The 14,961-nt window shown below is 44.3% G+C and overlaps 1 protein-coding gene across 10 annotated transcripts in view; it reads right to left on the bottom strand.

Moving 5' to 3' along the window:
- Dab1 (DAB adaptor protein 1) overlaps positions 1-14,961 on the bottom strand; it is a 1,142,636-nt gene that overhangs the window by 261,959 nt on the left and 865,716 nt on the right. The window lies entirely within an intron of this gene.

Raw genomic sequence — 14,961 nt, 5'->3', positions numbered from 1 at the left:
TAATTGAGAGGCAATGTCCACCTTTATCCAAAGATACCTGGTTAGATTTTTTAAAATAACCTAATTATTTTTTTTCAAAGGCCACTATCTCTGTATGTAAGCACTTGAATTAGAGGATCTAAGGTGACAAGGAAAGAAGAGAGATAATTGCCTCTGTAGAATGGACTTTCTGAAGCCACACATTAAAAAATGAGAATGTCTTCACTATCTTTGTGGCATGATCTGCATACCAGCTCCTTTCCAAAGACACAGCCCATCAGGGACAGTAGAATCACAATTATGGGTCACATAATGACATACTCATAATACCCATCATTTTATTGCAATACATAATTGCTAGACTCTAGTATAGACCGTGTGTAATCAAACACCATGCAACTCTAGTGGCCAGGAAGAAATCATCAAAGCCTTCCACTATTCCACAAAGAAGTGGGACCCAGCAGAAGACTCAGTTTTGTGGAGGACAGCAATTATGGACATGACCAGAACCAAAGTAGATATAAATGCCAGACATGCTGGGCCACAAAGGGGCAATGTTTACTTTGCATAAAAAGTCATTAAAGATGCACATGGGACTAGCCCCATTCTGCATGGTCCCAAAGAACCATGCTTTTGTCAAAAGGACATGCACAGTGGAAAGAACCCCCCAACCACATGTACAACAAATACATAAGTGAATAAATGAGTATCATTTTATGGGTGGAAGGCTTGTCATATGAAATAACAAAGAGACTGGAAATTAATAATCTAATGAATGAGAGGAAGCTCAAGTCGGGCAGGAAGGCCATTCACTAGGGGTCCTCTCCCCACCCCTCCCTTTTGCTTCTGCTCCATCAGTTCTCTGTTGTTGGGTCTGCCTTGACGTTCACCCAACTCCTTGAGGCTCACTTCAAAAGGACAATGCAATTGGAAAAAGTTCTGAGTTCTCTATTAAAATGGAATCTCTCTCGTTCATCTAGACCATCATTTCTGGCTAAGTCCAGAGTTTCAGGAGCTTTCCAGCTCTGTGACACTGAGGAAGTCACTGAGTTTCCCCTGCCTGTTTCTTTACCCGGATGATGAAGCTAATGTTGCCAAATCAATGAAGTTCCTGTGGAACTACATGGGATCACACCTGTCACAAGACTGAAAGATGGCCACATACACTCTGCTATCAAGCATTTCATGAATATGAGGTCATAGTTTCTTTTGTGCTTTGACCAAGACCTTGTGTCTGGTATGAGACCACATGCCCATGAGAAACTGGGACAGCTTAAGTCTGTTTTCTGAGAATAAACAAAATATAGGAAGGAGTAGGATATCAGATCTTCCCATCCTGCTGGCCCTGTATTCAGTAGGTACCTAATCACTAGATATAGGGAAAACAAAACAAAACAAAATAACAAAAAAAAAAACCCTTACAGACATAGGTTCATACAATTTCAAAGATTTTAAAAGCTACTATATGAAAATGGATAGAATTTGGACTATTTTCCCTTCATCCACTTCAAAGGCCAGCATCTAGCACCTCTCCATTTCCCCTGGGTATCCGGAGTCACTCGTTTGGCAAAACGTGATACGTTTGAGTGCTGTGAGCATTACTTGTGTATCTCTGAAGTACTTCCCTGTATCAATAATGACAGGAAACACCAGAGCCATTCTGAATGGAAACTTCAATAGGGAAACTGTGTGGAGAGTGCACACAGCAAGGGCCTGCCATCCCCTTTAATTTCCCAAAAGCCAGAGGTTGAGCGAATTCTGTGAAGTAACTCCAAATTATTTAGGAAATTCATTTCTTTGTAATTAAGGAGATTAAAGTCCTTCGGGGCCAGAAACCATGTGACAACTCCAATCATTTCCCCAGTAAAAGCTGAGAAACCCTATCAGTTAAATTCAGGCTAGCCTGGAATTTTGAAATGCTTCAATAATGTTTCTTTGCTCCACACAATCTGCAGTAATTTAATATTTCTGAAGTGTGTCAGGTTTTTTATAATGAGCTCTTCAAGTCTAAATGTGAATTATGTAACATTCCACTACAGACATTCTGTCTAGTGGACTGCTTCTGAAATGTAAAATCCCATGTTGGGGGCGTGATGGGGAGGGGGGCAAACACACCCTACCTCAAAGCAGAAGAGACGGATGTCCTCTGTTTCAAAAAGCAAAACAGGGAGGTTTGGGTAACTCCGACAGCACAAACATAAGCTAAAACACATACGATAATGCAGATTTATATTCTCTCTCCCCATCATGGATGGAGTTCTGTGGTAAGATGGCTACAAATTTTTCAGACATCTCTTATTCAATCATTTATTTCATCAATATAAAAGGTTAGATATATTTGTATTTAGCAGATGAGAAACCTGGGACACAGCCAGGTGAGGAGCTAGTCCAAGGTGACAAGGTGAATAAGTGGCTTTGTATAGAACAGAGGTTCTCAACCTTTCCTAAGGCTGTTCGACCCCAAAGGGGTCGCAACCCACCGGTTGAGAACAGCTGGTATAGAACAAAGCACAAGGCACATTTTACCCTTTCACCTCTCCTTACTCAACCATGGAAGAATGAGTAAGGAGCATGTGATGTGGTCTTTCTGTCCCCTGGACTATTACCAAGTTGCTAAAATGAACAAGGCAACAATGGTACGAGCTATAACATGGAGGAACCTTGGAAACAAAGGCCAGGTGAAGGGAGTCAGACAATGAAGGCTGCATAGTGTACGATTTCATTTCAAGGAAATGGTCAAGGTAGGTCAGTCCAACTAAGCAGATCAGTCATTATTATGGACGAATCTGGTAGTAAAAGAGACTACTTAATGGAAACAAGGTCCATTTGGGGGGTGATGAAAATATTTTGGAACTAGATAGGGATGATGGCTGGTATTTGCAAGTATCTGTGATAAGTGTAACAAAAACCTTTTACAATGGTTAATTTTGTGCTATATAATTTGCACCTCAACTGAAAAAAAATCACAATAATACTGCAGCAGCTTGATACAAGTCTTATACGACATACCAAGAAGGGTACATATTCCCTTCTTAAAAAAAAATAAGATAATGAGTGCCTGGACATTTGAAGACAGTGTTCAGGATCAGGACTTCATATGTGCAGCATTGAGAATTGCACCTGACTATCATTGTGTTGTGGTTCGCATGGCAGTGCATCTTCCTTGGTGGTGTCCAAATTATAAGCACATGAAACGGGCCATTTCAACAAGGAACAAATGCTTGCAAGGCGCAGGCAAGCAACCCTGGTTTCCTCACCAGTAAATTAAGAATTGCGCCACAGGGTACGAGGGATTTGAAAGAAAAAGAGAGTGAGCGCCATAACAAGGCCAGCTCAGTCTGGGAAGCAAGCCACCTTTTGTTGTTGTTGCAAGAAAGACCTACGTCTGGTGTCTTTTTGAAAACGGACAGGCAAATCAGCCAGACGAAAGTGATGACTGCTATCGGAGTCATGATGACTTCTATAGGCTGGGTGGTGCAGTGGCTAGGTGGCAGGTTGCAGTGATATGGCAGAGGGTGACCGTTCTCAGACAACAGTTCTTTGTGGAATGTGCACACTGTTCTACACAGCTGGAAATCAACAGAGATGGGAACAGAGGGAGACAAAACAATGGAGCATGGTACTTCCATTTGATGCTCCATGAGAACCGAAAGTCCAGCCATGGTAGGACTGGGCAGAAAAGACAGATCAAGTCACTTAGGAATCTGAAGTTGGACGGCATATACTCCATCTTGGGTAGGAAGAGTGTTCCAAATTTAAAAAGTAAATGCCAAACACGTTTACCAGGTTCTTCTGCTTTCTACAATGTGACAGGCCGAAGCATTTTGAAACTATTTCTGACACATTACAAGACCAGCAAGGAAGGAGCCCTGGTGTCCTGGGAGTCAGAGTTCTCGGGAAGAAAAGATGTGGGAGTACACAGAAGGAATAAAGCAGGGAAGAATGCTAGGAGGCAGATTAGACACTGGAGGTTTCAGGGGATGAAACCTAAATATATGTGTGTTTGTATTTAAAGGTGTGTGTGCATCTGTGTTTTCATCCACTAAACAGCATAGATTTCCAGGAACAGCGAGATACCTCCTACTTGGAGGGTGGCCTCTAGCCCCATTCTTTACACAAGAAGCCAGGGCTCGAGTGTGGGGGAACAGGACCAGCCTCAAATGCCATGTTCTTCCAGGAAGTGAAGAAGTGCTCAATGAAACTAAGGAAGAAAAGGTCTTAGGACAATGCCACCTGGGTTAGAACACTTCAAGCAGCAAGATGATAGGAAGTGATATATGATTGAATAAAACAGAAATCCGTGAATCCACACCTGTAGGAAGCAGAGAAAGCCCCGAGGGAGTGAAGTCCTGCTGAATGTGTGCTGTTGATATGAGGCCAGCCATATGAAGGAGCCCAGAGCTTGGGATAAAAAGTCGTCTCAAGGGAACAAGTATTGAAAGTACGTGAAGAAAATGTCCTCCATAGCTGCCCCCTGGATATTTCCAGCCCATAGTATTCCTCGATAGATACTGTTTCTACTGATCTAGCTGTGTATCATAAACCCTACCTTCTTGTCACCTCATCTTCTTGTTCAGCAGGACATAATTACCTGCCTCTCTGTTCAACTCTAGATAAGAGAGCTTGGGCTTCTGGGAGGCTGAGGTTTCTCCATTCCAGCACCCACCCCATCCGGTCCCAGTTTTTTTGCATTTCTGTGTGTTTGCCATTTCTTTATTCCCTTGTCATTTCAGTCGGGTTCAGATCCCTGGAGCCATGCTGGACAGGCCCAACCCTGCTGACAGGTGAACCAAGGGGATGATGGAAAGGCTGCTGTATAGAGTGGACGCGGGCACTGAGTGACCTCGACAAAGGAACACTGCAGCTCTGCATTTGCAGCCATCCGAATAGAGGCTAGTCCGGTCTAACCTTAGACAAATGGAGATCTGGGGATCTTTGATGAGGAACAGGACTTCGCAGGTCTTAAAGTGTCTTTCCACTTAATCTGTGGGCTCCAAGGGGGAAATTTGTAATCAAACAGTAAAGAAGTTGAACAACATCTCGATTAGCTTATGGAGACCAGTGTCAATAAGGAGAGCAGAAGGGAGGTGCACAGAGAATGTAGCATCTCTGCTCCTGCCCAAGCCTCCTGACCAGGGATCTTCTCAGGTTGCACCTTTCAAAGTGGGAGACAGTGAGGGACTGCTTTGTTCTCCAAAAATGTAGTAAACCACAAAAGCAGGCTAGAGAAAGTTTAGAAGGAGCGTATGATCTCTATACAGGATCTTGTTGTGAAGAGAAAACACATACCACAGTGGAAATCTTTGTAATGATTAAAACTACATTAGGTATCAATACTGCACCAATGTTAAGTTTATTTGATAGCTTTTCTATCTATAGTTGTGCAAGTGAATATATCTATTCTTAGAAAAATATTTCAAGTACTTAGAAGTAAAGGGCCAAGACGTGTCTAGATTACTTTGAAATAATCCAGGAGAAAATTGTGTACATGTAAATGCACATATGTGTATACTCATGTAATACCTAAAACATGATGCCTATACATGATAAAACACAAGGGATAAAACATTAGCATTGGCACCTAAGTAAAAGGTTTAAGTGAACTCATATTCCTTTACTTTTCAACCAACTTTGAGATTTCCATTTTACATATACGTGCGCGCGCGCGTGCACACACACACACACACACACACTACAGCTTAGCTCAGACCCTAGTGTATACACACACACACACACACACACACACTACCGCTTAGCTCAGACCCTAGTGTATACACACACACACACACACACACATACACACTACAGCTTAGCTCAGACCCTAGTGTATACACACACACACACACACATACACACTACAGCTTAGCTCAGAGCCTAGCACACATACATACATTATAGCTTAGCTCAGACCCTAGAACACAGTACCAGCAGAAATACTTTTTGATTACATTTTTAAATGTATTTATTTATATTATTGTGTGCATGCACATGTGTGTGTGTGTGTATGTGTGTGTGCATGTGTGAGACAAGGGGCCCAATGTCAGAGCACAAATGTGGAGGTCAGGGAACAGCATAATAGTCATCGAATCAGTTCTCTCCTACTTTTACATAATTTCCAGGGGTGGGGCTCAGGTCATCAGGCTTGCAGAGCAAGCACCTTTACCCTCTGAGCCCTCTTGCTGGCCCCAAACAGTACAGTACTAAAGGAAGTCCAATGGATGCAGGCCAAACTCATTTGAAATAGTTTATAAACGAAACACCTTTCTCCTTTTCAAAATTAACGTAAAAGATAAATGATACCTTGCTATGTAATAGCTATTGGGTCTCACTTTCCTAGGGGGGAAAATCTGGAAGTAAACTATGTACAAAGTTTATCAGATTACTCATTGTAAAATGGGGTGGTAATGAAATTAATTCTACATGTGGACACGAGTAGGGACAAGTGGAAGCTCTGAGGAAATGTTTGTTACAGTGCAATGCTACTCCTCCAAGGCAGGGGCCACTGTTCAAGTGCCTGCCAGCCTCCAGCAGCCAATGACGCTGAAGAATGTGTTTATCTAATCAAATTCAAAGCCAAACAAAATCAGAACCAGGTTTTAGCAATATTAACGGAGTTTCCTTGACAGCCACATGGCACACTTAGGGGTGTTTCATTTCACTGATGGATCATAAAGCTTCATTAAATATTTTAGGACCATGGAAATTCATTATGTAACTCCGAGGGTATTTAAAAAGAGGTGAGAACATGCCTACAATCCTAGCACTTGGGAAATGAATGGAGGCAGCAAGATCAGTAATTCAAAGCCACCCCGGCTACACAGTAAATCTGAGCCAGCCTGGGTTACATGAAACCCTAGATGGGAAAAGAAAACAATAACAAAATCCAAAAACTTAAAGTAAGAAAACCCGACAGGCAGACAGGAAGGTAGGCTAAGTGTGTAATCCTCATGACATCTGGCCACTGTTTACAATACTGTGGGCCCTTCTACAAAGCCCTGGCCTCTGATTTCACAACATCATACACAAACATACATGGCAGGCTCTAAACTTAATAAGCAGCTGGAGTTGGACTCCTGCCTGACCCTACCACTGACTCCTAGTGACTGCCTCTGTGCCTTTAGTTTCTTGTGCTATTTAATTAGCCTCAGTTTCGTCATCTGTAAAATAGGGAAACTTTCTATCTTGGTGGGTTTTTCAGAAGCCAAATGAAGGAAGCTGCAGTCTCTCAGCTGCCTGCTTTTCGTTCCCTCTGCTCAACGCTGCTCTCTGCCACCCTTGCCCTCTTGCCTCCTCTCGGTCTTAATTCCAGCCTTTAAAGTTCTTATTATTTTACATACATATAAACGTTTTGCCTGCATGTATATCTGTGCACCACATGCAAGTATGGTGTCCACAGAGGCCAGAAGTGGGTGGCAGAGCCCCTGGAACTGGCATCACCTGTATATCTTATTAGCTCTAAGAAGAGGGCATTGGATCCTCTGGAATTGGAATTAGGAATGGTTATAAACTGCCACATAGACATAGACCTGTCAAATCCAGGTCCTCAGAAGAGTAGTCAGTACTCTTAACCATTGAGCCATCTCTCCAGTTCCCTTATTATCCTTTTCATACAACTATGTATCTACATTCTTAGTTAGGCATCACACTACCCCACTATAAGTAGGAACAATACTTGACCACCATTGGATGACAGCATCCACAGATACAGGGCCCAGTTCAGGAAGCACATAAGAAAACATAAAAGCAAGTTCGAGAAGTCACTGAGAAAGTGGCTGCTGAAAGCCTGTTCTCTCGGAATCCACTACTCTCTATGCTCAGAAAGAGATAAAGATGTTAGCCCAGCATCAAGCTTTCAAGTGGTTCCTAGGTAGGCAACAGGTACTGCACAACCTCACTGTGCAGTATGAGGAAAGTTGGCAGGGTGGTACATAGCACATAGGGATCTACCTCAGCCTGGGACCAAGTAGCAGCAGGTGGAGTAGATTTTGTCAGTAACTAGGATATGGAGTTAAGACAGAGGAGAAGGTATTCTATAGCTGACTTCTGAAAGGCTAGTGAATGGCAGCCATATTGACAAGCAAAGCTCTAGCTGACAGAGATGGAGATCACAGAGACAGAAATGGAGATTGAGACAGTGAGACACAGGGAAATGCAGATCACAGAGACAGAAAAAGACAGAGACAGGCAGAGAGATGGATAGAGATGGAGACAGTCAACAAGGACAGAGAATAAGAAACATTAACTTCCTTATAAACCACTCAGTCTCGGGAATTCAGTTATAGCAATAGCAAGTAAACCTGGGTAAGCATGTAGATAAAAACACACACTGGTACAGTCTCCACAGCTGCAGGATAACTACTGGCCATCACAGGGGACATCTCAGGGGTATCTGAGGGGAACAACAGGGTCAGTCCATGTTCTGTCACTATGGTGTGAGCTCAGGTGTTACCAGGGACCCAGAAGTCAGCAACTGGAATGGGGCATGGTGGCATGGCTACATTAGTAGAGTTTCTTGGTTTAAAAGCTTCTGCTATTCAATGGCCCTTGTCTGAAAAGCCCCAGATTGCTGTGGGATAACTTTCTGTAGGCTATAAATATGTGTTGCTCTGATTGGTTGATAAATAAAGCTGTTTGGCCTATGGCAAGTCAGGTTATAGCTAGGCGGGAAATTAAAGAGAGAGACAGGAAGAAGAAAAGCAGAGAGGAGAGACACTGCCCAAGGAGCAAGATGCCAGCAGACTGGTAAAGCCACTGAACACATGGCAAAACACAGGTTAATAGAAATGGGTTAACTTACGATATAAGAGCTACCTAGCAAGAAGCCTGAGCCATTAGGCCATACAATTGATAATTAATATTAAGCCTCTGAATGATGATTTTATAAGCGGCTGCAGGACCATGGTGCCAGGCAGGACAGGAGAAATCCTGTGACTACACCAGATAAATGAATCTTCAGGGGGAAATGTCAAAACAAAAAACAAAAACAGGCTCTCTTCTCCTTCAGAACAGGGCTATTAATCAGTGTTTGTCAATCAAATCAGCTCAATGTTCAGCCTCTCAGCAACACTCTGCAAAGCTGACTGGAGATGCTGCAGAGAGATGGAACAAGGACTGTCTCCTCCTTCAACCATCCAGGGCAGAGGCCCAGCCAGTCATTATACTGCTTCTCCCAACACAGTAATCCTAAAGGAGCCCCTTATGGGTCCTTTTAGCCATAGTGCTCCCCATCATTTTGACACCCCCCACCCTGCACTAGCCAGGCAGGATACATCGTTCATTTGCTCCTCCTTCCTGAACCTTGTTCCTCTCCTCTATGTGTCTCCTTGCAATGTGTGTGACTGGCAGAAGGCTACTGCTGTCCCCTGGGGTCTTACAGACAGAAAAAAACAAGTATTTAATGAGTCCCTCTCAGAAAGGGGGCCTTAAATAAACAAATGCTGCATTTGGCAGCTTCAACCTGCTGATTTACTTAAAATATATCAGGCCCTTATTTACTCTCCCTTCCGCAAGCTGCATTTCATTATCTTCAAAGGGAGAGGGGGGGGGAGGGAGGGAAGGAGGGAGGGAGGGGAGGAGGGGGGAAAGGAGGGAGCAGAGGAAAACATGCAACAGATGCTGCCATGCTACCTGGCTTCTAGGCTGACCTTGGGCAGGGACTCATCCCAACACCATCCAGATCAATGATCATTAGGCTACTTCTCGTGCAAGAGTTCTGGCCATCTGCCCACACAAGGGCCCCACTAACAGAAGCCATCTTCTCCCCACGCAAAGTACAGACAGGTGGCATGATCTCTCCTACCACTGACATCCTATTTTTCTCTTCTCCTCTTCTCAAATGTCAAATTTTGATCACCTTCCTTTCAAAAACCAGGGCATCGTCTTCCTTTGCACTGCTAATGATCTGCTAGTCCCATCTCAATTACTGTAAAATGGGATACATGGATGTCTCAAATTTTCTCCACAAAAGGAGCTGCACTTGACGGGAAGCAACCCAATTTCCACAATTATCTCCCTGACAAAAAGCACAGGCAACAACGTTAACCATGGGGCTGTGTTTTCCTGAGGCCGTAAATGAGGACGGATGCTCTGACAAAGGCCGTCTTGTTTCTGTTGTTCCCTGATTTGTGAGAGTATTTATTTGAACCATCTCACAGACACATAAAAAATGCAATCACTCTTGGCAACTCCCGAACAACCGAGCACCACGGAAAGCTGTTTGCACTCCCAGGAAAGCTCCTCTCGGATTCACTGGTCAACATCCAATGTATCTCACTGTAGACACCTCCTCGACCACAGACCTGCTTCTTGTGCATTCAAGCAGCTGTTTCTGAGAAGACAGCACACATGACAGCCCCCAAGAACATTGCAAGCAGTCCATTTATAGGTTGTGTGGGTACATCCTGGGCCCTGGATGAAAAGCTCCCCAGGTGGTTCTAACAGGTAGCAGAGTTCAGAGATGGGAATAACAGATATGAGAGCTCCCATGAGCCTCAGAGCCAGCATGACCCCTCACTCTCACTGGTCAAGAAGCACAATAGGGTGCATGTTACTTAAGGCCCTGAAACTCTATCTGGCCACTGATAAATCGAACGACTCAGAATACACACCGCGTAAGGCTATTACAATACATGATGTGCTCAATATAAAATATTCACCATTGGCCGGGCGGTGGTGACGCACACCTTTAATCCCAGCACTCGGGAGGCAGAGCCAGGCGGATCTCTGTGAGTTCAAGGCCGGCCTGGGCTACCAAGTGAGTCCCAGGAAAGGCGCAAAGCTACACAGAGAAACCCTGTCTCGAAAAACCAAAAAAAATAAATAAAATAAAATATTCACCACATAGAAGGGACTGCTGGTAGGAGGCAGAAAAATGTCCCTCCAAAGGGTTCATGCTCTGATTTCAAGAAAATGATGGAGATGAGTTAGATAATGAAAATGTGGACTTTTGAGCTCACAGGGGTTACATGAAATACGATATTTTGGATTGGTAAGACCACAGAGACACGGAGATGCCATGAATGTATTTTGCATGTAGAATGAATATCAGTTTTGGGACCAGAGGGCAAACAGTGGTGGATAGAATAATGACCTCCACAGATGTCCAGCCTGTAATCCTGAAACTTGTCAGTTTGTTCTGTTAAATGTCAAAGGACTCACGTATATTCACCCTGCTTCCTACACCCCCTTTACCCAGGTCAAGCCCCAGCTTCCTGGGTCTGGGTTAGATTCTTTACTTGAATCTAACAGTTGAGTCCAGGAAGAAAGTCCACACAAACTGAATGTAGGAAAAGATACACATATGCTCTCTTTCAAGAGTGTGGGTTCACTGATGCAGACTGTCCACAAGACCAGCACAAGGGAACAGCCCTGAAGCAGCCCAGCAGGGACCTAGCAGGAACTGTGAGTCAGCAGAAGCCATGAGCTGGAAAAAAAGTTCATGATTAGCATGGAGGTCAGTCACTTTAAGAGAAGTAGAAGCTGAGGGTCCTCAATTCAGGGAGTGAAGTCCCATACAATGGGAACAAGGGGGTTAATTTAGCCTTAGTTCCCAGGAGACATCCAAGACCCTTCCTGCTAGGAATTCATACACCAGTCTTCATGAGGACAGGCTGCATGGCCATTCCTAAACTTCAGACTGAACTTTTAGTTAAGGCTCTGTTGTCAGCAGGGGATAGGGGATATCCTCTGCCAGGAGGCAGAGGCTACTAGTTATCCACAACTTCAGTCAAGCACACCTGTTTATCCCTGTCACTCAAATCCTTAAATCAATGCTGCTCACTTTGGGGGAACAAAAACCATGAGTACCTCAGACTCACAGACGTCTCTTGAGATGTCCACTTGTGCTTCCACCAACACCGTGACACATGACCCAGCACTATGGCCTCTGACATCTCTGAGCTTCAGTGTCTAACTTCTGTGAAGTGAGAATTGGAATCTTTATGGTAATGTCTGTCTGAGAAGGTGACAGATGCTGCCCTTGGCCTCCTAGTGAGAGAGGAACGCATTACATATCACTTGCCTTGCCTTCTCTCCATTTCACTAGTATACAGTGTTTTGGAATAAAAAGGAAAATGTTTCCAATATTTATCTTTTATGCTACCTATAAATTGGTTAGTCAATGTGTATTTGTCAAAATTAATAAAGGAGTCAATTTTCAAAAAATATTTCTGTTGTGAGAAATGAGATCTGATATACTAACTTTGCTTGATCCTCAGGCGCCAGTCCAGGACTCCTCCCCCAACCCACCACTCATTCCTCATCCACACATGAAACCCGTGCTACAGGTACATCTGAGGAACACAGATCAGAGCCTGAGTGGCCATGGAATACCACACCTCCACACCTATTTAAACTCAGTACCCTCTTGGCTGTTTCAGCGGGAATCAGATGTCAAACTCACAGTAAGATTATTCGGAAGATTTCATAAAGAGATTGCTTATACAAGAGTGAGCTTTGCTTAAGGGGCACCTCAAAGGACAGTGTAGGACCCCAGGGACAGAGTGGCATTACTGCCAGGTCTGGTGGAGGTCATCCAGAACAGGAGGAAAAGCTGCATTAAGCAGAGCTTTGGCTTTTGGTGGTAGACCAAAGGCAACCCAGTAGGAAGAAAGTCAAAGGTGACTGGAAACCATAGACCTGTCTCATTTCCTCTTGCCAGGATTCAGGACACACCAATTCCAATAAGCATCCAGGAGGCCTAAGATAGGGTGGACAGCTAGGCAGGTGGACAATGAGACTGAGGTGGTCCTCACAGGGCAGTCTCGGAGAACTAAAGGGAGAAAGTTGAGGAAGGGAAGGGAGTGCCCTAGAGGGACAAGGAGGAGACATCTGCTCAAAATCCTAGTTCAGACCGTAAGAAGAACATTGTGTCACGGTCTCGATTCTTCAAAAGTCTAAGGAGCCCCATGCCTATGTGCTCAGGATGAGACGGTGACAAGGAGCAGCATGCCACTCAGTGTGCCACTGCCCTTGTGCCGTGGTCTGTGCGAAGCGTGACTTACTCCTGTCTCGCTGTTATTGCTTAAGGGACACCTTAAGCTTAGCCTGGAAGCTGTTATTAGACCCACTCTGCAGCAGGACAAACTAAGGCCCAGAAGTGATGGGACACTCAGCCCTAGATACTATTTCTCTGACAGAACCCACGCATACCCAAGCATACCTCATTTAAAGTATTAAGTATCCAATGTCTCCATCAAACCAGCCTGCCTCGCATCAGCTGTCACTCTGCCCTACCTGCATCTGGTCCCACAGTGAGCCTGAAGGCCACCTGAGGGCACAGATGGTCCCCTATTTCCCTTACATTTTCCTTTGTCCCTGTCTTAATAAGATGCAAGAAACCCCCACATATATATTAACTGAATAAATAAAGCCGTGAAATCTTTCAAATCTCTACAATACTATTTTTTTCTCAGTTTAAAAATAACCTGCTTTGCCAAACACTCAGAAACTTCTTTTTTCTCTTAAAACAGACCGATGTTATTTTTTTTTAACACACATATCGTATTGAAATTCACAACTCATCACTCCCACAAAAAATACCCCTAGGCTCCTTGTCTATTCAGGCAAGCACTTGCTTGGTAAATTCGGAGAACGGTTCAGATTAATTTCTGCCTGCCAAGAATGAGCTTGCTGGGCAGACTCTCCTCATGCAAACTTTTAAAAGGAATATTAGACTCACGTCCTTGAGGGTGTTCTGCCACCATCCTCAAAGAGGGCTCTTGATTACAACTCACAAAAGCAACACAGTGATTAAAGATGTAAGCATGGCTGTTCTGCCTACTGACAGCATGTCTGTATGTCATGTCATGGGGCAGCGTTTCTAAAAGCCCCCAAGTGTCTTCCTGACATTTCATCATTAACTCACTTTACCTGCTCGGCAGGGCAGCAGAGGTATTGGTAGAGGCTCAAGGGGAGGCTGAGGCCTGAGGCCTAAACAGCTTGTTCTCTCCCTTCCTCCCTTGCACCCTCACCTCCCATTTTCATCTGCTTGGAGGAGAGCAAGCCTTGTGAGAGCACAGCAGCAGAGCGAGGGCCGGAACCCAGGGACCCAAGGGGAGAGTGGCCCTGCAGAAGACGTTTTCCGGCTCACAGCCACTGTCCTGGTTTACCAAGTACCTTCTCTTTGGAGTTCTCTTTCTATCCACATGACAACCCAGAAAAGGAGATGATGCGGGCTCATTCTACCCTGAATGGCAAAGCCACGCAAACAACAGCTAAAAAAAGAACTGGAATTCCTGTCTTCTGGCCCAAGGATCCTTTTTCATACCTTGCAAATACTACCTGACTCCTGGGTCTTTATTATACATCCTTAATGACAATCTCAGTTCTGGACTTAAAATGAAGACCATGGGGACTGGGGATGTGAGTGTGGGTATTCCCACCCTGAATGACATTGAGAAAGCTGGGTCTTTTACCTCAACCCTCTCGACTCAGCCCCACCCAGTGAGGCCACACCTCCTCCTTCATCTGCTGAGTCTAGATCACACAGCTTCACTATCTGCCTAGTTTCTGATCCCTGGCCAAGGCTATGGGGCTACTGACCTGACTGAGGATGTTCTCTCTGGAAGGAACTTCAACCTCTGGCCATTAAAGTTTATGATCTAAATTAGGAACACTCTTCAGGAACCAAGGGATCAAGAGCAAGATAACAACTAGATTCACACTAAACAGCTTCCAGGAGCCAAACTAGTAAATTAATTACTCCAGGCTTTTAATTGGGTTTTAACTTAAAAAAAACCTGAGCTGGTCTTCATTAGGTTCCCATTAACTGGCAGCAGTTAACTGGCCCTGTAAATCCCCTGCCGCCTGTGAGTCTCTTGGCTTCAGCAGTTTAGGTCCACCAAGGAAGAGAGGTCATGTGATCATCAGGAAGCTAGGAAAGCTCTCCTCCCCTCAGGAATTCTAAAGGGAAACACCCACAGAAAATCAGAGGTGAAGAACCAGGACTATCAAATAGGCCTTTGAAAACCTGCATGAAAGCCA

Source organism: Peromyscus leucopus, chromosome 2 (genome assembly GCF_004664715.2).
Source record: "Peromyscus leucopus breed LL Stock chromosome 2, UCI_PerLeu_2.1, whole genome shotgun sequence".
Classification (NCBI taxonomy): domain Eukaryota; kingdom Metazoa; phylum Chordata; class Mammalia; order Rodentia; family Cricetidae; genus Peromyscus; species Peromyscus leucopus.
Note: the sequence above shows the minus strand (reverse complement) of the source record. Positions and strands in the feature narration are given on the sequence as shown.